The sequence below is a fragment of the Dipodomys merriami genome, unplaced genomic scaffold, assembly GCF_024711535.1.
Source record: "Dipodomys merriami isolate MVZ:Mamm:240054 unplaced genomic scaffold, mDipMer1.0.p SCAF_239, whole genome shotgun sequence".
NCBI classification, from domain to species: domain Eukaryota; kingdom Metazoa; phylum Chordata; class Mammalia; order Rodentia; family Heteromyidae; genus Dipodomys; species Dipodomys merriami.
In genome coordinates this window covers 204,508-228,362 of record NW_027203815.1, presented here as the reverse complement: position 1 = coordinate 228,362, position 23,855 = coordinate 204,508, and the positions used below count along the sequence as shown (strand labels likewise).

Sequence of the window (23,855 nt, the reverse complement as noted above, 5' to 3'; positions counted from 1 at the left end):
TTCCATATCTTAGCTATAATAAATAGTGCTGCAATAAAAATATTCGTGCTGGTAGCTGTAGTGTGGTCTTGTTTGTAAACATTTGAGTAAATACACAAAAGTGGGATTGCTGGGTCATAGGGGAGCTCTATGTTGAATCTTTTGAGGAACCTCCATACTACTTTCCAAAGTGGTTGAACAAGTTTACACTCCCACCAAGAATGCAGTAGGGTTCCCTTCTTTCCCCATCCCCTCCAGCATCTGTTGTAAAAATGTGGACCGCCTCACGAATTTGTATGTCATCCTTGCACAGGGCCCATGCTAATCTTCTGCGTACTGTTCCAATTTTAGTGTATGTGCTGCCGAATTGAGCACAGACCATTTTTTATATATAAAGTGTAATTGATTTTCTTAAACTAGATAATTCAACAAAAAGTAAGTTCAAAAGTATTGTCGTGAAATTTTAGAACTATATATTTCTTACATAAGCACACATTTAAGAATAAAGTCAAGATTGATAATGTCAAAAACAAAATAATTCCGTATATTAGTTGTTCAAGAGATGCGTAGCTAGAGGAAATCAGTTATTCTATACAAGTCACCTGTCATAATGAACACTGCAGCAAGTGTTATAGTTTGTTAAAAATTTTAATGTTTTGGGCTGGGAAGGTGGATCAATGGTAGAGCACTTGCCTTGCTTGCATGAGGCCCATGGTTCTATTCCTCAGCACCACATAAGCAGAAAACAAAAGCCGGACATGGTGCTGTTGTGGCTCTAGTGGTAGAGTGCAAGCCTTGAGCTGAAGAGCTGAGGGATAGTACTCAGGCCCAGAGTTCAGGACTCACGACTGGACCTTCCTCCAAAAAATTTAATGTTCTAAATATGTTTAATTTTGGGAATTTGCTTATATATGCCAAAATTAAGACTTTTTGTCAGGTCATAAAACTTTTCCATAAAGTATTTAAGATTTATGGTACCAGACATATACTACTAAGTATGTCCAATTCAGAGTTTATAGAAACGCTACTAATGAGAAGTTGGAAAGTCTTGTGTAAAGAAACAGAGCAAAGAATTAAGACTTTTACTACAAAGCTTCTGTTACAACTTTAGGGCTTCCTTTCTTTATATGTTAGTGAGGAACAAATGATGACATAAGCCATATATAAATTATGAGATGAGAAATAAATAGTAATCTTAGAGGGCAACTTTAAAGACTTCTCATAGCCTATACAATTCATTGAACATCATAATTTTAGCCAGTTTTAAATGTACAGGAATATCAGAAATAGTAAAATCTGATATGTAGTACACTTGAAATACTGGAAACACTGGTATTTGGTTTTTTATTTTATTAATCATTAATATTTAATTATTGCTTTTCTTTATTTGTAGCATTGTTTTCTTGTTATAATATAATACAAATTTTTGTAAGTCGTCATTACGAGGTACTTTGAGAATGTTACTAGGATGGCCAAACTATTTTTTACAGGTGCATGTGAATTTACAAATTTACAAAATTAACGCAATATTGATTAAAAATTTTCTCAAGTAGAGTCTGAATCAGGAGTGTTGATAAATGTCCACACCGAAAATCTTAGCCCTAGGCTGAATCAGTGGTATTACAGAGTTGAGGCCACAAAAGTGACTAATGTGTTTTGGTTAGTTTTTTGTTTTTGATTTTGTTGGTTGGGGGGCTTGAACTCTGGGTCCTGGATCCTGTCCCTCAGCTCTTCAGCTCAAGGTTAGTGCTACCACTTGAGCCACAGCACCACTTCTGTCTTTTTCTCCTTATGTGATGCTGAGGAATCAAACCAAGGACCTCATGCATGCAAAGCAAGCACTCTACCCCTGAGCCACTGACCCAGCACCTGAGAGACTGTATTTTAAAACACTCATCTAAACAACATTTGCTTTCTGCTTTGGGTTATATAATGAAATATATGAATAACTTTTTATATTTTTATGTATTGTCATACTTCTAAATTTATACTAACTTCAGCCACTTTGTCCATTTAAAAGTCATGAAATATCTCTGAGTGTTTGCTTCTGTGAAGATTGTTTTTGCATTTATATTTTCTTCTGAGTAATCTTTATTTTTTATCAAAATCACTTTATATTTTATGTTGATGGGTTATCATATATCAAATATCTTCAAATGTACCTGTAGAGTCTAAAGATTTCAGTATGAATATTCTCATACAGCTCTTGTTCATCTGTTATGCACTTTAAGAATTATATTTCTCTCTCTCTTTCACTCTCTCTCATTTCCTCTCTTTCGCATTCATGCTCCATGTCTGCTTCTTAGAATATCTGCTGGTCTACTATTATCCTTCAGAATCCACTGGTTTTGTGGGAACATGATAAGGACCATTAGTTCCCCTTGCATTCTTTAAGAGTTATAACAGTGCAGTGAAATTATTCTTTGCCATTCTAAATGGCAAAACAACAGATCTAGGAATTCCGTTTCACTTTTAGTACTATTATAAATTTTATCTCATAGGAATCATTGGAACAGATAAGATACTTTAACCTGTGACCTAAAAGTTCTTTTTCTTTTACAAACATCCTTTTTCTTTTATTATCAGTAAGTAACAAAAACAAAGCTATCCTATGGAAAGTAGGCTGAAGTTGTTCACAGGGATGAAAAATAAGGTAATGGGGGAAGTGAGCACAGATGCTCAGAGCAGTTTATCATGTACATTTTGTGAGAATGACAATGTGATGTAAACTGTAGATTAAATCAATCACTGAACACCTGATATATATATATATATATATATATATATATATATATATATATTTGTATATGTACATTTATTTATGTATGCATATATGTGTGCAATTGTCCTTATATATGTATACATGTATGTTATACACACAAATACACACATAGATATACACATGTATACATGCACACATGAGAAAGACACATAGATACAGTCAACACAAATTTCAGTACCTGTTGAATATGCATTAGACGAAATGCTTGGAACCAAATAGGTTGACAATGTAATTGTCTCTAAGACTTCTTTTAACCCTCCTCCTATCTCTTAAAACTGGTAGGTTTTGACAGATTCGACTTGAAAAATGCAGTACATGTGACAGCAAATCACTCAGAAATCTCAGTAAGTAAAGTTCATATGGTGTCTCCTTGCTCCCCATGGAATGCTTGCTCTTGTAGACACTCTCAACAACCAAAGTAGCAGGAGAATACCCTGGTAAAGAATAAAGTTTTAAGGCTTTAAATGATATCCTTCCTTGAGTTCTTTTCCAACAGCCAACATCAATTCCTAAGCAGATGAATGAGTTCTCAGAAGACTGGAGATCAGGTCAACATTCAACCAACCCATGTGAAAAGTTCTATGAGAGAAATGTTGACTGAGGTTTTGCTGATTTCCTGGCCAAGAAAAAAAGAAAGTTTTTTAATTTATTAAAAATTCAGAATAATTGGTAACTAGTCAATAAATGTGTAGAATACAATTATACTACCTGATTGATAAAATGGTAGAAACTCCCAAATACCTCTCAGTCCTATCTCTCAACATTAACGGACTTAACTCTTCAATTAAGCAACGTAGACTGTCTAGTTGGCTTAAAAAGCAAGATCCTTCTATCTGCTCCATTCAGGAGTCACATCTTCCCATAAAAACAAACACATTTTGAATGTGAAAGGCTGGAACAAAATCTACGAACCAAATGGGCCTAATAAACAGGCGGGAGTTGCAATCCTAATATCATATGAAATTGACTTCAAATTACAATTAGTGAGAAGAGATAAAGCAGATCGCTACATACTAATTAAGGTATCTCTCTTCAGGAGGATATTACAATCTAAATATCTATTCGCTAAAAAACTGAACACCCAAATTCAACCAAGGAACACTACTTTCCCTCAAATCCCACATAGATCCAAAGACATTAATTGTTGGGGACTTTAACATACCACTTTCCTCACTAGATAGATCAACTTGGCAAAACCTCAACAGAGAAACCGCAAATCTAAACAACTGCATGGATCAACTAGATTTAACAGACATCTACTGAATATTTCACCCAGCAGCATCAGAACACACGTTCTTCTCAGCAACAATGGAATATTTTCTAAAATAGACCACATTTTAGGTGGCAAACTTGTGCAAATTTAAAAACATTGAAGTTATGCCTTGCATTCTCTCAGACCACAAGGGAATAAAATTAAAACTCAACAGAAAAAGTCACCAAAGAAATTCCTGTAACACATGGAGGCTGAACAACACACTGATGAACCATTAGTGTGTCAGGGAAGAGAATAGAAAGGAAATTTAATGTTCATGATATTCAACAGAAATGAGCACACAAATTACCAGCTCATCTGGGACACAGCAAAGGCACTACTTAGGGGCAAGTTTATAGGTTTGAGTTCCTACATCAACAAATTGGAGAGATCTGAAACCAACAATATAATGAGACAGCTGAGCCTCCTTGAAAAAGAGCAGCAAGATAAACCCCAATCCATTAGACGGAAAGAAATAATTAAACTTAAATCAGAATTAAATGAATTAGAATCCAAAAACAACCACAGAAAGAATCAACAAAACAAAGATTTGGTTCTTCGAAAAAATTAACAAAATTGACAGACCCTTAGCAAATCTTATCAGGAAAAGAAGAGAACACACCCAAATAAATAAACTCAGAGATGAGAATGGAAACATCACAACAGAAACAACCAAGATTCAGAACATTATAAGGGAATAATTCTCAAAACTTTATGCTAAGAAGTTCGAGAACTTGGCAGAAATGGACCTTTTCCTAGTAAATATTGACATGCCATAATTAAACCAAGATGAGTTAAACCATCTTATGAGCCCTAAATCAAGCATTGAAATAGAAACAGCAATAAGAGACCTCCCATCTAAGAAAAGCCCAGGAGCAGATGGTTTTACAGAGGAATCTTTGTTTAAATAGGGATACAGTTGGACCCATTGCAACAATGAGATGTACAACACATTATGACAAAAAACGATCTTTAAAACTTTGGTGGTGGTGGTGGGAGATGGGAAGGGATGGCAAAGGGAAACAAAGGAGGAGACAACAATGCTTCATAAGCAATGTACTCATTACTTTGCTCATGTAATTGTAATTTCTCTGTATGTTATTTTCACAATTAAATAAAAATTGACATAACGTTTTGTACATCTCATTGTTGTAATAGGTCCACATGTAACCCTATTTAAAACTATTTTCCCTTCCCCTCCACTAATTATATCAACATCAAATACAGTGAAAGCAGGGCTTACACCCTGGGAGAGGTACATACAAAGCAATAAAGATATCCTCTTATAAATATGTTGGAAACAATCGCAAGAAAGAAAAAAAAAACATTGAATGCTTATCTTGGAGTTCATTTTGCCTAACATCAACTTGTAGGGGGGTGTGGGGTTGGGGGGGTGGCGAGGGGAAGGGATGATTTTGGGAAACAAAGGAGGAGGCAACAATGCTTGATAAGAAATGTTCTCACCATCTTGCCCGTGTAATTGTAACCCCTCTTTATAGTATTTTCACATTAATAAAAATATTTAAAAAATAAAGATTCTATGCAGAATTATAGTTTAAATGATGAGTTAGTACATATGTTTTGTAGATTCTGACCTCACATGTGTCAGAAAAATATCCATGGATTCATAACTAGAAACTCTGAAGTATAAGTTATAATAATTAGGTAAGTTTCATTAGATAGTTAATGAAGAGAACACCATATGATATTCAGTCAGGTCAAGTAGTTTATATACTGATCTGCTGCCTATGCCATACATGGTGGAGAGGTATGTAAACAAAAGGGGGGGGAAGCGAAACAACCTTGGGCCAGGATGTATCTAGGCCAAGGACGGAATGAGGTATTGCCAGGTGGGGGAGAATTCTGCCACACTGCATCTGGATGTGATCTCAGGGCCTGGGACTCTCCTTTGGTCAGATGGAAAGTGTGATGAGAGGCTGACCAGGTTGTGACATAGCAGGAAGGACAAGTGGCTGCCTCCAGGTGTGCCAGATGCCTAGGTAACACATAAAGAGTGGAAATGTAGCCAAGACATGTACAGGTGTCTGCATAGGGTCTGCATGGCTGGGGCAGACCTAATACCTTTGCCATCTGACACCTGACTCCAAAACATTCATTTTTATTTTCTTTCTTTCTTTCTTTCTTTCTTTCTTTCTTTCTTTCTTTCTTTCTTTCTTTCTTTCTTTCTTTCTTTCTTTCTTTCTTTCTTTCTTTCCTTTCCTTCTTCCTTTTTTCTTTCTTTCTCTTTCTTCCTTCCTTCCTTTTTTCTCTTTTCTTTCCTTCCTTCCTTCCTTCCTTCCTTCCTTTCTTCCTTCCTTCCTTCCTTCCTTCCTTCCTTCCTTCCTTCCTTCATTCATTCCTTCCTTCCTTCCTTCCTTCCTTTTCTCTCTCCCTCTCACCCTCTCTCTATCTCTCCTCTCTTTCACTCACCCTCCCTCCCCCCCCCCCGCCTCAGTATTCTCAACTATCAAATAATGAACACTTGGTGAGTTGAAATCACAGGTTGTGAAGAGCAGATCCATCGGCAAATGTGAAACTAATTTAATGTTTCCTTACACCTCTACCACAGGTCACTGGAATCAAATAATGAACACTCAGCAGCATGGCATCTCAAGACATTTGAATGAGGAAAGCAAGTATGTTCACTGCATTCTGTGAGGTCCACCCTGAGAAGGTGGGGCAGACTCTTCCCTCCTCTTGGCTAAATCTCAGCCCAGTTTCTGCATCAGGAGATGTGACTGCCTCCAAGTGAGCCAGTTACCTAAGTGACGCAGGAACTGGGCAGAAATTAACCTCTTGTGATGAGATTAATGGCATGATTAAACATGATCCACTAGTTTGTCGAGATTGAGACTTTCTAAATTTTTGGTTAGGTTATGTACAAATTGTGATCTATTTATTTATGTTTGCTAACCATGATTATAGATGTGAGCCAGCACATCAGACCATTCAAAGTCCTTTATCACACATGGAAGACATGAAGCTTCCCAAATGACATACAAGTTGACAGACAGCAAATAAGTCCTTAATTCTGGTCGAGATGTGTTTTTAATGTGAAGCAAAATTTACTTAGCAAAATATCTGGCTACTCTGATTATACTTTCAAACTTAACCTACATTTTAGTATCAAATCACCTATTAGCCAATGATTCACTCAAATTACCTGTAATCATTCATTTCTGCCATATTTTCTAGAGGTAGAACAGAAGCACACACTATTAACTAAAGTGGTAGAATTTGGGAGGATCACAGTTCTGAATCAGTTTAGAAAGGAAAGTTTCACCAATATCAACTTACTAGGTAGGGATATTGGAATGCCATCACGATCCTTGCTTTTTAGTCTAGGTGCAAAAATTGCTACTCTATGAGTAAAGTAACTTAAACAAGAAAGGATTGGTGGAGTGAGTCCAGTGGTGGAGTACCTGTCTGGCAAACAGTACATCAAAACTGAAATGAACTTCCTAAAGATAAAATAAGAAAAGTAAAGAAACAACAACTCATACTGAGCATGTTTTCAATGTAAAGATTTACACTAATTTATTATAGTTATAATGCCATCATTTATTTCTAAGGGCAAACACATTTTGTGTCAAGCCTAAATGAAAAATAACACAGTATATACAAAGCTTTGATAAAACACAGGTATGGCTTACAATGGTGAACACTTAAGTTTGCATGTGCAGTGGTGTTGCAGGGTTGTTAAGGTTTATGGAAGTCCATACTTTTGATGAACTTGACATGATGTAATTACCTAACCATACAGTTCACTGGACAGATACTGCTGTTATATATATACACAAACACACACATATATAGACACATATGTACGTATTTATATATTAATTGGCATATAAATAAAAATAAAAATTTACAATGAATAAATTTAGTAAACAGATAACCTTTCCCAAATAATTATCTTACCTGAATAAATTCATATCTTATAGCCTCCAATGGTATATCACACTTTAATGGTTGCTGATCCTCTTCAGCTTTTTAATAATGTTTTTTTTTGTTTTCAGATTAAAAAGCCTGTCAATAAATATACTTGTATGAAATTCCTTTCTTTAGAAGATGAAAAGCACATTGTGTAATCTGGCTCTTTATGTTTCCTCAAAATCACCTTTTATAATTTCAAGTACATATTGACTTAGATCTCTCTCATTTTCTTCCAATAATACCTATGGGAAGGAGAAAATGAAAGATCATTCTGTTACTTTGGGAGCTTCTGTTATTAATCACTGCAATAAATATTATGAAAATGTATCTCTGAAATTATTTAGAGAGATGACTTGAAAGTTACCTTTCTACACACTCATGGTAGTCCCCCAACTAAATCAGAGAACTTAAAATAAGTAACATTTTAGCTGGGAGCCAGTGGCTTATGCTTGTAATCCTAGCAACTCAGGAACTAAATTCTGAGTGTGGTAGTTCAAAGCTAGCCCTGGCAGGAAATCCCTGACACTCTTACCTTCAATTAATCACCAGAAAACCGGAAGTGGCACTACGGTTCAAGTGGTAAAGTGCCAGCATTTATCTAAAAAGCTTAGGGACATCGCCCAGGCCTGGAATTCAAGCCCCATGACCAAGAAATATAAAAAAGGAAAAAAGGAGGAAAAGCAACATTTTAATGCTAATGTGCACATATACACAAAATTGTCTAGAAATAAAATTATAACAACCCCTGGACTGGCAAAAAAAGAGATTAAATTGAAATTGCCTTCAATCATTCATGTAGACAATCTATACTGAGGCCAGGCTATTGGAGCTCACATCACTAACTAAAGGTGTAGAAATTGAGAATATCACTGTCCAGAACCAGTGTGCAAGGAAAGTAATATGATTCTCATAACATCTTAAAGCCTGGCATGTTGGAATGCATTTGTGATACTAGTTACTTGGCAGACAGAGGTGAAGAACTTAGCCTCTTTTCAGGCCTCAGCACAACTGATAATCCATGAGCAAAGTAAATGCATTGAACAAAGGATTGTTCTAATGGTAGAATACTTGTTCAGCCAACAAAATATCTAAATTCATACTCATTTCTTAAAAGAGAAAAAACAAGGGAGGAAAAAAGAGAAAGAAAGAAAAATAGAATAGGAGGAGGAGAAAAGGAAAGGAAAGAATGAAGGAAGGAAGGAAAGAAGGAAGGAAGGAAGGAAGGAAAAAAGAAAGTATGGGAGAAAGAAAGTAAGGGAGAAAGAAAGAAAGAAAAAAGAAAGAAAGAAAGGAAGGAAGAAAGAAAGAAAGAAGGAAGGAAAGAAGGAAGGAAGGAAGGAAAGAAAGAAAGAAAAAAGAAAGAAAGAAAGGAATAAAGAATAGAAAAGAAAGAAAGGGTGGAAGAAAGAATGGGAGGAAGAAAGAAAGGAAGAAAGAGAAGTATAAATAAAAACCTCAGCAGGTGTTAGATGTTAATAATGACCCTAAATATTTTAGTTATAAATGCCATCATTTAATTCCCTGGGAAGAGACATTTTGTATCAAGCGCTGTTGTATGGACTTGGGACCCACGAAAGACCACCAGAAACCACGACCAATTCAAACAGCAAAAGAGACATTTATTTGCAAGCTCAAGTTTGGTCCTCCGCACATCAAGTAATCGATGACGTTAAGAGTCCCAGAGCACACAATCAGTACAGCTTTTATAGTATTGAACAAACAAGTTTAGGGAATTTCCACACAAGCAGTTACATTATTGGTTTGAGTCCACCCTAACTGCTCTGCCCTTTTTCTGAACTATTGGTTTATCCTGTTCCTGGAACATTTGAGCAACTGTTCTTCTTTCTTAAGGGTGGGCAGGGTTGGTGGCAACCTGTATTTTTTCTATATCTTGGGGTTAATCTGCAGGCAGCTTAGCAAAATATGGTGTGGTTAATCTCAAATTGGACTTACTTTGGCTCTTCATTCTCTCCTCTTCTAGAATATTGGGGACCAATCATGGTCTCCTAATTAGCACAATCTTCTATATTTACAGCTTGGTATTGGGATCTCAGAACTAATAGATGTACTGTGCTGATTCTCTTTTTACAAAGGACACCAATCTACAAGGTCTGATCATGAGTAACAAAATTAACAGTAACAAAGGCCCTTACATTTTCTTCCAGCAATCCTGACTCCGTATACCACACCTAACTTACCTTTATACCAGCTGTACTCATAAGCTCCAATTTTAAGACATACTCACACCATTTGCTACATACTTAAACTTTCTGATGCTTGTCTTCTTTAGGAACATTTTAAGACAATCCTTACTTTTTAAATCCTTTCTTATCTAGAGGATACCAATTTTTCCCTAATTCCTTTCCTAAGTCTTTCTTTACTACACCCCTCTTCTTTACAATTCCTTGAGCTCCTTTATGGCTAGAATTTAAAACTGCCCATTTTTCCTTCGACTTCAGGAACCAAGTTATCTCAGAAAGCCTCCAGGCACTAGTGGAATGAAAATCTTACTAGATATTAAGGCTAAGATTAGGGCTGGTACTCATTCCTCCTCCTACTTCCATTGATTTAAAAAAATCTCTCCTTTATCTTTAAAACACACCCAGGAGGAAGCAGGTTATTACCATACCAGAGCCAAACTAGGCTGTGACCCTGATGTATGTAAGGCAAGCCACTGATATACTTGACCTCAATATCCACTGTGGGAATAGAGAGGTTACTGGATATCACCAAAGAATGTCCCACAAAATCTTAGTATTAGTAGCGTTCAATCAGGAAGCATTTTCAGGTGATGGAATCAGGCAGGAGTGGAGTCTAATTTTACCAGGGTGGGGGTGTCTGGGTGATGATATAGATTTCCTCCAGATGACTGTCAAGCTGTCATTGAACTTTACTCATTAGGGTGTGCAGCAGCAGCAGCAGTAGCAGGGTCTCTCAGTGGCTCCAAGGGACTCTCACACCTAATGCTGGGCTGCAAATTCCTACACAGACCGGTTAAGGATACATTGCATAGGCTTGGCAGGCTATGACCCCACTAGTTTTTAAGACTATTTAGACAATAGCACAGGACATTTAACAAATATAACAATTTTTTAAATGAGATAGTTCTTTTAACAATGCTAGGATTTTCTAGGCAGATATAGAGGGCTCAGGATTGTACTATTTTTTCCCATGTCTTTTCCTTCTGTCTATTTTGCCACATTTTTAAAAAAATTGACTGTGGTCCCTTGTTCTTAAAAGAGGATGATGGGCAAAGATTCATCTTCTCTCACTTCTTCAAGCTGACTCAGGGGTGTTGATCCTACCTAACCAGGAACCTATATCCTTAGCCTATTTTACAAAGAGGTTACCAGGATTAGATGTCATTAAGAACAACATTTTAACTTTTGACAAATACACAGACCTTTTTTCTGACTACAGCAGTGTAGATTATTTAGCCTTCTGGTTTGCAAAAGGATCTTTCTGGATGACTTAGTAATGTGACCTCTAGTAACCAAAGAATGTCTGAGTTACCTATGCAGGCCTTCAGACACATATCAATAGAAATACACTCTCAGGTTTACAAACTTTTTCTTGAGCAGATGAATTTCATGTAGCTGGAGTCAGCTCAAAAGTTACTGCCAATTAGAGCTTTGGGCAAATACAGAGGTTGGGATCTAAACTATCCTCCACATTTTACAACATTAGCTTTTTAGTACTATCACAGATGACTGACTAGTTCCTGTCCCCTACAAGGTAGATAGTCATAGACTTTAGGCATGCTTACAAACTATCTTCCCATGACCTCCTGATTCTGACCAATTTGTGAAGGGCCACATACAAATGACTCTAGGATCTGACATTATTTCTGCCATTCAAGCAATGTCTTACAATCTATGGATGCTCCTCCATTGATTTTTGTCCCAGGAGTGTCTTCTCCACACTGGGAAAATGCCTCATTGACATTTCCCTTAGTTGGTTGCTGGACTTGAACTCAGGGCCTGAGTTCTATCACTAAGCTCTACAGCTCAAGGCTCACATTCTGCCACTTTGAATCCTAAAGCAGCTCTGCTTACACTTTAAGCCTTCTGGTGGCTGAGTAGAGGTGATAGTCTCACCCGGACCTTTTTCTGCCCGGGCTGGATTCGAACCAGTTGCAAATCAATGAGTCGCAAAAATGCCACTTTACTCCAATTAAAAGTAAGAAGATGGTCAACATAGAAGTAGTTTTTAAGCATATCCTTACCTGAAACTTACTAAGAACCAAAGTTACATCTGACAAACTTACAAGAATCCTCACTCCTTTTTGTGAGCCTGCTGGGAACTGTTTAAAAAAAATACCTATGAGAGCAAACTGAAATAGTAATTACGCAATTATTTTGGTAATCCTAATTTTTCCCTTTTTGTACTTTGAGAGAAATGTTTAGAAAAATTTTACTTTTAAACTTTTTATACAGAAATCCATTCCTAATTTATGAGCCTCCTATTAATCTGTTTTAATATTCTATACTTTAGTTTTTAGCTGCATTTTGAAAAATCCCTTGAACTCTCAAGGCTAAGTGTGTTATTAATTTCCTCTTGGCTGCTTGTTTTAAAACAGATGCACATGAATTCGTGTAAACTCAAATAACATATTTTCTTAATGCAAAAATTACAATCACCCTCATTTTACTAAGAATCTAGACTTAACACCTTTATGCCTTAAAAAAAGCATATCCAATGGCAGAATATCATTGAGAGCAAATCACGTCATACAAATAAACTTTGTAACCTTCTTTTTAAGGCCTTCTTACTTTTAATTTTAACACATCCAAGGGGCAGTTTTAGCAGTGCTAATCGGATCTTCACATCACTCATATTTACCATCATGTCTCTAGTGTGTATATGCAGGAAAAAGTGACAGAATAAAGATGGGCCACTTGTCCCTTCCTGTGGTAAGGGCACGCACCCAATCCGACTCTTTAGCTTGAGATGAACTGTGTTTGTGCCAGCTTGCCCTCTTTCACCATGCATGGACTCCTCCCGTGGCCTGTTCCACCATGCATGACCAGCTAAACTGCACTTCGGCCTGTTCACCATTCACTCCTAAAGATAGGTTTTCTGTTAGCTTCTAAGTTTCTTCTTTTTGTTAACCCAGATATATTGATTACAGTATAAACAGCTTTATGCATTCTAAAATATCAGATTTTCTAATTTTCAAGTTAAAGAATCCTTAAAAACCTATTTTAACAATGTAAAAATGCTTTAAAAATGTTTTGGTAATGTCCAAACCTCATAACCTTTTGAATTTTAAACTTAAACTCACACAAGTGTTACAAAATGCTAACAATTTCTATCATGAACTTGTTCACAAACACATACAAAACACACTCAAATATTTAAGGGCCCCCAAATCAAAATCAGTTGTACGTACGTTTTCTAAAGTTTTCAAACAAAAATTTAAGACAATATTTCTTTTAACTGACGTAATTTTGTAGAGCTTCATTTTCCCAGGGCTTGCTTGCTTAGCAAGGCATTTCACCAATTGGTATTTAATCCATTCTGTTGGAGGAAGGATGAGGGGGGGGGAGGGGGAGAGCCTGAAACTAAACTGGCCTGATTTTTATCCAATTTTATTTTTATTTATTTATTTTTCTTAATGTGTTTTTTTAATTGTGAAAATACTGTACAGAGGAGTTGCAATTACATGGGCAAGATAATGAGTACATTTCTTATCAAGCATTGTAGCTTCCTCCTTTGTTTCCACTTCCCATCTCTTCCCATCCTACCCCCGCCTCCTCACCCAACCCTCCTCTCTTCCTCCCCCCCCCCACCAAAGTTGTAAAGGTGGTTTTCAACATAACGACTTGTACATCTCATTGTTCGAATGGGTCCAAAAGTATCCCTATTTAAGTGCTTTTTTTTTTCCCTTCCCCTCCACATATTATCCTGACATCATATACAATGAAAGCAGGGGTTATACTGTGAGGGAGGGAAATACAAAGCAACAAAGAAATAATCTTATAAACGTGTTAGAAACAATCGCATAAAAGAAAAAAAAAACATTTGAATACATATCTTAGGGTTCATATCCCTAACATCAACTTATCTGACCTTTCCTGCTTGACTCATACATATACTATTTATTGCAAATAAGGGAAACCATGGAAACTATCTTTTTTTGGACCTGGTTTACTTCAATTAATATAATTTTTTTCATTTCTTTCCATTTCCTAACAAATGGGACAATGTCATTCTTTCTGATGGAGGCATAAAATTCCATTTTGTATATATACCATATTTTCTTGATGCATTCATCTACTGAGGGGCTTCTGTGTTGGATTCATATCTTAGCTATGGTAAATAATGCTTCAATAAACATAGTCGTGCTGGTAGCTTTAATGTGGTCTTATTTGTGAACATTTGGGTAAATGCCCAAAAGTGGGATTGCTGGGTCATAGGGGACTCAAGCTGATTCAAACTTTGGCAAAGTATCAGGGTATAAAATTAACCCTCAAAAATCAATGGCTTTTCTGTATGCCAACAATGAGAAAAGTGTGTCTAAAATTAGGAAAGCAACTTCATTCGTAATAGCCCCACAAAAAATAAAATACCCAGAAATTAACTTAACCAAAGAAGTGAAGGACATCTATGATGAAAATTTTGAAAACTTGAAAAAGGAAATCAAAACAGAACTTAGAAATTGGCAAAAACTTCCATGCTCCTGGATTGGAAAGATCAACATCGTGAAAATGGCAATACTTCCAAAGGCTATTTACAAATTGAATGCCATACCTATCAATATTCCAACATTCATTCCTCAAGGAAATAGAAGAGGCAAACCAAAAATTCATATGGAATAATAAAAGACCCCAAATAGCAAAAATGATCCTCAACAGAAAGAGCAGTGCTGGAGGAATATCAATATCAAATTTCAAACTCTACTACTAAATCCATTGAAATCAAAGCAGCGGTACTGGCACAAGAACCACAAGAACAGACCTCAGGCCCAAAGGAATAGAATTGAAAACCCAAATAATTGGGAAGCCAAGCAGCAGTTTCCTTTTCATTCGGCACGAGTATTGGATGTTGACTGGCAGAGCAACAACACCTTTGCTTCATGTAGTACAGATATGTGCATTCATGTCTGCAAATTAGGACAACACAGATCTATGAAAACATTCCAGGGACATACAAATGAAGTAAATGCTATCAAGTGGGACCCCACTGGCAATCTTCTGGCCTCCTGTTCTGATGACATGACTTTGAAGATATGCAGCATGAAACAAGATAATTGTGTACATGATTTGCAAGCACATAATAAAGAAATTTATACTATCAAATGGAGTCCAACAGGACCAGGGACAAATAATCCAAATGCCAACCTTATATTAGCAAGTGGGTCCTTTGATTCTACTGGTGGGTTATGGGATGTAGACCGAGGGATTTGCATCCATACTATGACAAAAAACATCCATACTTTGACAGAACTTGTGTACAGTGCTGCTTTCAGTCCCGATGGCAAGTATCTGGCACGTCGTTCTTTTGACAAATGTGTGCACATCTGGAACACAGACAGTTGCTCTAGTTCACAGCTATAGGGGAACAGGTGGAATTTTTGAAGTTTGCTGGAATGCAGCAGGAGACAAATTTTGAGCCAGTGCATCAGATGGTTCAGTTTGTGTATTAGACCTTCAGAAATAGCGCTACTAGTTGGAAGCCATGGACCGACTATGAATGTGTACATAGCAAAAATGACTGTCCCTGACCCATGTACTGCTACAGTCCCACATGAACCATGGCCAGTCCACTACAGCCAAATCTAAGAGAAGTATATCCGTGCAATGTATATATACAAAATTGCAACCTGAATATGACAGAGTTTTGTCAGAGCTTGTGAATTCTGTTCACCAAGTGCTGGAATCTAATCTGCTGTGCCTCTAAAATAGCATTTAGAAGTTTGAGATATGAAAAACAGGAGAGAGAAATAAATATACACTATAAAAGCCGACCATATATGTACCAGAGTTTGGATACTAATGACAGCCTTTTTTCTACCCTTTGAATCAATCAGCAGACACCATTGATTCTATTCTTTTTTCCCTTCAGTAGTGAGAAGTTTGTATGTACAGAGAAAATGGACGTAACAAAACTCCAGCTGTAGTTTGTTCTTGCTTTTAAATTTTGTTTTTGGTTTGATTATGGATGCATGAAGTAAGGGAGGGAATCAATTTCTTGTTTATATTTTTTTCACCTTTTAAACAATAAAATTTTTCTTAAAAATACTTTAAAGCATTCTTTAGAAGAGGTAGATTTTTGGTACATTTTTGGCTCCCAGAACATATATTCAACTGGTGCATATTGTGGAAGGGGGCATTGGAAGTTAAATGAAAGCATAGGACTTTGGTCATGTCAACCTAGAAGAGACAACCGTAAATAAGGATATTATGCTCTGTTTCTGTTTCTATTTCTCTCTCTGTCTCTCTGTTTCTATTTATCTCTCTGCCTCACTATATTTTATTTTAGTGATATGGCTTAAATACAGTAGGTTATTTTGGGGGACATATTTCTGCCAATTAAATACTAGAAGGGCACAAATGTTTTGTTTATCTTTAAGTACCACATTGAAGATACAAAAAAATCTTCTGATGTTTTGTAACAATAAGTAAATTATAGATAAAATGTGCACTATTGTGAAAAGGAGCAAAGTAGTTTGGGGCTTTTAAAAAATTGTTTTGTTTTGAGTTTTAAGAGATTAAAATGTTTCTCGATGAGGAATAGCTTCTCAAAGTGTCCATCATTCTGTATAGAAGCTTAAATATGTAATGTAACCAAACTCCAGTATTAAAAATCTCTCGTTATTTTCTTTTATACAAAGCAAGATAACGGCATGTAACATCTGCCATTACATGGCAAAATGTTTACTACCTTAGTTTAAAAACAATCTTTAAGACAAAAGACTTGCTTCAAGGTGTTTTTAAATAGAAGTAATTCAGAATTTTATAAAGAAAAACAAGTGATTGCACTAACCTCACTGCTGCTCTGACTCTGCATTTGTGGTACTCGTGACTATATTTATATATATACATACATATATATATATATGTATATATATATATATATACATATATATATATGCTGCTTTTCCCCCCAGAAATCACTACTATATCCTGTCCCTTATTCTGTTTATATCAAGTATTTTCTTACAAAATATAGGTATCATATCAAATCAAATTTCCTCTTGTGCTCATGCAGCTAAAAGTAAAGTAATAGATAAATGTTAGCTTGAGCCATGCCTATGTGTGTGATTTAATAGGGTTTGTCATGATCTGCATAAGAATCCAGGACTATCGATTTTAAATAAAGTAGTTGTCAAATTTTTATCTTAAAATTTTTAATTAAGGAATTGCCTATAATCAAGCTTAGAAAATTTATAGCATTACTTTTGTTACTAATTATTTTGAGGGCTATACTAGTAAAAGTTTAACCTATGTTCTGAGTTGAACTAGAAATTGATTTAACCCAAGTAATGCAACTTTTTATTTTCAACATGTTGTTTTGTTATTTTTACAAAACAGCATTGATTGAAACACGTCTTAATTTACTAAGATCAATAGCATTTGTTATTGGTGAAAAGAATACGTATACTTATTCACTATACTATGATACTGTAATGTTTTTTTTAAAATTTACATCCAGAGAGGCAGTCATTCACGATGGTTTCGTGCTAGTTGTTTTTAGGGTTTTGGATCACGTTAGAGGTATTTAGAACTTATCTGCCCTGTGACTTATGTAGGAAACCTAATATGCTGAGTATCTGGCACTTGATATCCTGCTTTTATTGATAGAGGTCCATATCTGTTTTTGAATTCTTTTGTTGTTTAAAAAATGAATAAAAATAAAAAAAATCTGTGCAATATTTTTTAAATGTGTTCCCAGGAATAGACACAAATGTTTTGAGCATGTTTAAGCTGGATTTCCTTTAGGGATGCGTTGTCAATTGCACTGAATTCAAATCTGAAAGTCAGAGGTGATTATTGATAGTACTTTTGTATTTTGATATGGAGAATTTATTCATTTGGATACAGTTAATGACTTTTTTCCTAGCTGATTTAAAAGATAATCAAGAAATTCTGCAATATAGCTGCCAAAATAGACAGTTACATTTTTATGATATTGTCATCTTTTCTGTTTTTTTATTCTTCTGCTATTTTACTTAGATCATAATAGCCAAGATAGGACATACATTTAAAGATTATAAATTCAGAGCTTTATTATCCTGAAGTCTAGGGTCTTTCAAGTATAACCTTCTCTGAAAGGTGTCCATCTCATAGGCTGGTTCTTCATGAGCATCATTGTGTTGGGTTTTGCTGTTGTTCTCAACATCACTAAGGCCTGCTGTGTGCCACCATGCAACTCCAATATACATGAATAAGATTGTCTCTAATTGAGCAGTAACATGATTGCAAGAGACCAAGTTTCACAGCCTGTAAAAGTTCTATACTTGAAGTTCCTACTCATTTTTCCTCCCATTTGCTCATGAGAACAATTTGTTCCTGAAGATCAGCTGAATGCAGTAATTTTTCTATAGTATTAACTGCAAATCATTATTTTTATGCTACCATTATGAAATTTAATCGTAAGGAAAAATAGGAGGAAAAACTTGACTGAATTCTTACGATTTAAATAAAATAAGGAGCAACTGCCATTCTTAAATGTCATAAAGGAACATTTTTTTTCTTCTCGATGTAGGAAGTCTCTTAAGTACTTATCTTTCTTCTAATCTCCCTTTCCTGTAATTGATCAGGTAATATCATTGATTTTAAAATGAGTTTTAGAAGTGTTAACTGGTAATTTAATAATAGATCTTAGCATATATCAAATTCTGTTTTAAGGAATTATTCTCTAGGTTAAGTAAGTTTTAGGATTAAACACCTCTTACAGATACTGAAAGTGCTTCCTTTTGTGGTGTAAAAAACATATTAGGGTGCAAAAAGTAATCATTAGATTGAATTACATGAAGGTTTTTTTTTGTTTTTTGACATAAAAATATCAAGAGAAAGGCCAAAGATTTGTACTTTTTCACTTAACTTATAAATCACACCTTTTTTCCTTAAACTTCTTTCTGTAAAATTACATTTAATGAGAGAGTACTATTTTTAAGGAGATATCTGTTTATGTAGAATGATTTTGTTAAGAGTAATGTAAATTATTAATGATTAGAGGCCTAAAGAGGGCTGTGCATTTTTGCTATTTGAAGGAATCATAAATGACCATACTTTCAGAGAGCGAAAATGACAAGTTTTACTAGATGCTTAGAAAAACAAATCTCATGCAGTGCTATTTACTCTCTTAAGACCACTTTCATTTTCTTAAGCACATTGTATGTTTCTACAGAACCTGTGTTCCTGCTCACATATGAAGGACGGTACTTGCAAATGGTGAATTACTATTGACAGTTTTGCAGAAATCTTGTTGCACTGGACCAACATTGTGGCACGGCAGCAAATGCCAACATTTTAGGGAACAGCAGCAAACCTACAGAGACCCTTGTTGTTGTTGTTGTTAGTTTTGTTGCTGTTGTTTGTTTGTTTGTTTTAGGTTCCCTTCCCTTCCCTTCTCTGAATCAGCAGGGGTGGCTGGAGGGTAGGGAACTTATGAATTTCTCTTTCCAGTAGTAGCTCTGAGTGTCACGTTTAATATCAATTTTAACATGATTCTATTTCATTGTAGAAGAGAGAGAGAAAGAGGGAGGAAGTATTAACTTTTTTAATACACTGATTTAGCAATTCGATGTCTTATATCAGAAGTTCTGAGGCATTGATAGCATCCTTTATTTCTGCCTTTACGTTGACAGTGTTGACGCAAGATGAATAAGTAAACTAGGGCATATTTTTCTTTTCTAGTGAGCTGCTTAATGATGTTTACTTTGGAATTTCTGGATAAGTTCAAGAAAATGTTCTGCATGTTGTATCTAGTCTGATGTACTTATCCATCTCATTACAGACAAAAAAAACAGACTGCATTTTTTAGCTCTGTAATCCTTGAATACAGAAGTAATTTTCTTCTTTCTTAACCTTGACATTGTAGCTATAATGTTTTCATTTAGATTTTTTCCAAATGCTTTGGAAAAAATTCTGTGAGCCTATCTGTAGCACTGGATTAAAGATGTCTGCATCATTTCTTTAGTTATCCGGTTAACTTTAAAACTGTTGTAAAAGTGTAAACCAGCCAATGACAGTGTTTTGTACATGTTAAAGTACTTATTGTTCAATTTTCATGATTATAGTGTAATGAAGACTGATGAAGATGTCCTATGTTGCCCTGGACCATGTTAATTACACTTACAATGTATTTGGTTCCACATCACAATGGTTAGTCCTCAATGACTCTTTTATCCTTTCTAGGCACATTTTTTATTGTTGTTGTTGCAGTTTCCCTTTGCATTGTATTGCTTTGACAATTGTAATTTGAATCAGTTCTGAAAGAGGTCCAGAATAAAAGATATTTTTTGATATTAAAAAAAGCATTGAAAACCCAGAAATGAGCCTACAAACCTGTAGCCATCTAATCTTCGATAAGGGAGCAAAAAAATAGAATGGAAGTAAGACAGCCTCTTCATTAAATGGTGCTGGCAAAATTGGTTAACTACTTGTGCAAAACTAAAGCTATATCCATATATATCACCCTGCACCAGAATCAACTCCAAATGGATCAAATACCTCGGAGTCAAAGCAGACACTCTGAAATCATTACAGAATGTAATAGGAGAAACCCAAGGTCTCCTTGGCACAGGCTGAAATTTCCTTAATAGAGACCCAGAAACACAACAAATCAAAGAAAGGTTGGACAAATGGGATTGCATGAAATTGCAGTGCTTCTGCATGTCAAAGGACATAGTCAGCAAGATAAAAAGAAAGCCCATGGATTGGGAGAAGATCTTCACTAACCATACAATGGACAAGGGTTTCATATCTAAAATATACCTGGAACTCAAAAAATTAAGTCCCTTAACAACAAATCTTCAAAGAAACCACTGCCCAATAAATAAGTGGGCTAAAGACTTTAAGAGAAATTTTCTGAAGAGGAAAGAAGGATGGCCAATAGACACATGTATAAATACTCAACCTCCCTAACCATTAAAGCAATGCAAATCGAAACACCATTGAGATACCACCTCAGTCCAGTTAGAATGGCTAGAATCAAGACCTCTAATAGCAACAGATGCTGGAGGGGATTTGGACAGAAGGGAACCTTACTGCATAGTTGGTGAGACTGTAACCTTTTTCAACAACTTTTATCCAATTTTAGACAAGAGCACTTTACATTGTTGAAACTAGCTGAAAAGTTAAAACAAGGCACATATCCTTCTATGTGACTGAGCCCACTTAGAGGCTGGAAATTTTATTTCCCCCGAGATGTTCAAATAAATAACAAAAAACACAAAAACCAAAACACCACAATTAAAACTAGTACCAATTCTAAAACCGAATTAGAGAAGAAAATAACCAAAGGCTGATTTTATTCCTACCTGAACTCTGTGCCATTCTCACTCAGCAAGCTGAATCCAGAGTCTGCTGAGTGAGCCTGCCACTCTCAACCAGAATTTCCCTATCTCAGGAAAAATAAAAAAGAGAACAATCAGGTCTCAGTGAATGGGGTGACATCCCACCAATATTTATTGACCAAGGATCCTTCCAAGTTGGAAGAGAAGTCCCAGTCATTTGGGGACAAGGGAAATAAATCCATAGCGACCATCCTCTCCAACTGGTAGATTCTCCCCCATACTCCGTCCCCCCGGGGCCAAGGCCTAAAGCTAAGATAAATCCCAAATGGCAAACAACACTCAACACAAAGACACTACTTACAAAGACACACCGCAGCGTTGTAAATTGCCAACAATCAGAAAGTGCCAGTCTACAGACTGAGAGTTTCCCAAAAAATGTCTGTACTAAACAGCAATCTACCCAGGAGGGTCTGGGGACGTCTCCTCATAGACCCCATTGGCAGTCTTAAAGTGTGTCTACCAAGACTCCTTGCCAATCAGAGTACAGACCCCTCAGGAAACCAGAATTTCAGATACAGAACCTGCAGGAAACCAAATATACAGAATGGCAATGTCTTGACTTAACAGCTGGGTTTTTGGGATTCTGTGGTGGGGCGTCTGGAGGGTCTTATGAGGCAGATTCCAGATGAGCCACCAGAAATGTTTATGGACTTAGGATCCCCAAAGATCACCAGAGACCACGACCAATTCAAACAGCAAAAGAGTTGTTTATTTGGAAGCTCAAGCTTGGTCCTCCACGCACCTAGTAACCGGTGATACTAAGAGTTCCCGAGCACAAAATCTGCACAGCTTTTATAGTATTGAACAAATAAGTTTAAGGAATTTCCACACAAGCAGTTACATGATTGGTTTGAGTCCACCCTAACCGCTCTGCCCTTTTTCTGAAGTATTGGTATGTCCTGTTCCTGGAACACTTGGGTAACTGCTCTGCTTTCTTAAGGGTGGGCAGGGTTGATGACAACCTGTGTTTTTTTTATCTCTCTCTTGGGGTTACTCTGAGGGCAGCCTAGCACAAGATGGTGGGGTTCATCTCAAATAGGAGTGACTTTGGCTCTTTAGCCTGAATAAACCATAACATATCTCATACAGAGCTTTGGTAAAACACAGGTCTGGATTACACTGTTGGACCAATAGGAAGGTATGTCTAATGTTGTTGCAGGTGTGTCTTAAGGTGTGAGGAGATTTTCATTCTGATGTTGTTGAAATGATGAAATAGACTAACTACAGAATTACCTGGGCAGATCCCTGCTGAGACCTATATTAAGTCACAGCTTAACAAAGTGCAATTTTTGCAATGAAATATATTGTACAAGAAGACAACGCGACCAAAATTATTTTTACGTGATTCAATGTATTTTTTACACTGTATATGACATGTACAAGTTCCTCATTCCGATCTGTTTCATTATGTTGTCTTTGTTTGTTTTTGTTTTGTTTTCAGAACTATGGTATAACAGGGAATTTCTTGTATTTTTGTCTTCTAGTCTTCAGAAGGTCTGCAGTTAAATAGGCTTATGTTCCCTTTTAGAAAATAAAAAGCACTTTGGGTGAGGTCTTCATCATAATTTTGTTATGATCTCAAATACGTTTTTATTTCTGGTATTTCACCTGTATAATCTCATTTCAACATTTTCCAAAGAGCACTTTAGTGGAAGGAGGAAATTAAAAGTGGATTCTGGTAGAAAATTTCTGTTACAAAAATCTCTGGTACATAGTAAGGTAAGCAGCTCAAAAATTATTCATTAGAAAGATGAGTTGAAAGTTATCTTTTTATACACTAAAACTCTTTCCTCAACGAAAACAGAAGATTTAAAATAACTAATATTTTTGAAGTTAATGGGCACAAATGTGCACGAATTTTCTAGAAATAAAAATGATCACTCATGAAGCTTTACTGATACTTCAAAGAATGCATCCCAATAAGAGGAATCACTTTTAAACATTTTCACACAATGTATACCTACCTGGTAACAGAACCCCAAACTAGACTAAGGCATCTAATAGCTATCTAATTGTTGTTGTCTTTTAACAATACTGCTTAATTCTATGGCCAGTATAAAATCACATTTGTAATAAAAGTTACTAGATGGGACCTTCATGGATGAGATGGTGTGGGGTTTCTGGTGGAGCCCTGTCTGGGTCAAGGGAGGAGTGGAATTGGCACAGCCTCTGTGGTGGGGCAAGGTGGGGCTGAGAGGGTGAAGGCCAGTCTGTGTAGGGCTTTGAGACAGCAGAAAGGACTAGACTTGTTAGGGGCGGGGTCTCTTGTGGAGTAGGCGGGATTTAGGATGAAGTCTGGCAGGTGGACGGGTTTACAGTGAAAGAAGGTGGGGTCACTGGGGAGGTGGCTGTTTAGGACAGAGCGTTGAGAAAGAAGAACA

At 36.2% G+C, this 23,855-nt stretch overlaps 1 non-coding gene and 1 pseudogene across 1 annotated transcript; one reads left to right on the top strand and one right to left on the bottom strand.

The window, feature by feature from the left end:
- Positions 1-247: 247 nt before the first annotated feature.
- On the bottom strand, positions 248-354 carry LOC138835468 (U6 spliceosomal RNA). The gene has a single exon (XR_011374636.1). It is a non-coding gene; the product is annotated as a U6 spliceosomal RNA (small nuclear RNA).
- Positions 355-5,826: 5,472 nt separating this feature from the next.
- On the top strand, positions 5,827-15,718 carry LOC138835449 (F-box-like/WD repeat-containing protein TBL1XR1 pseudogene; annotated as a pseudogene).
- Positions 15,719-23,855: the final 8,137 nt, after the last annotated feature.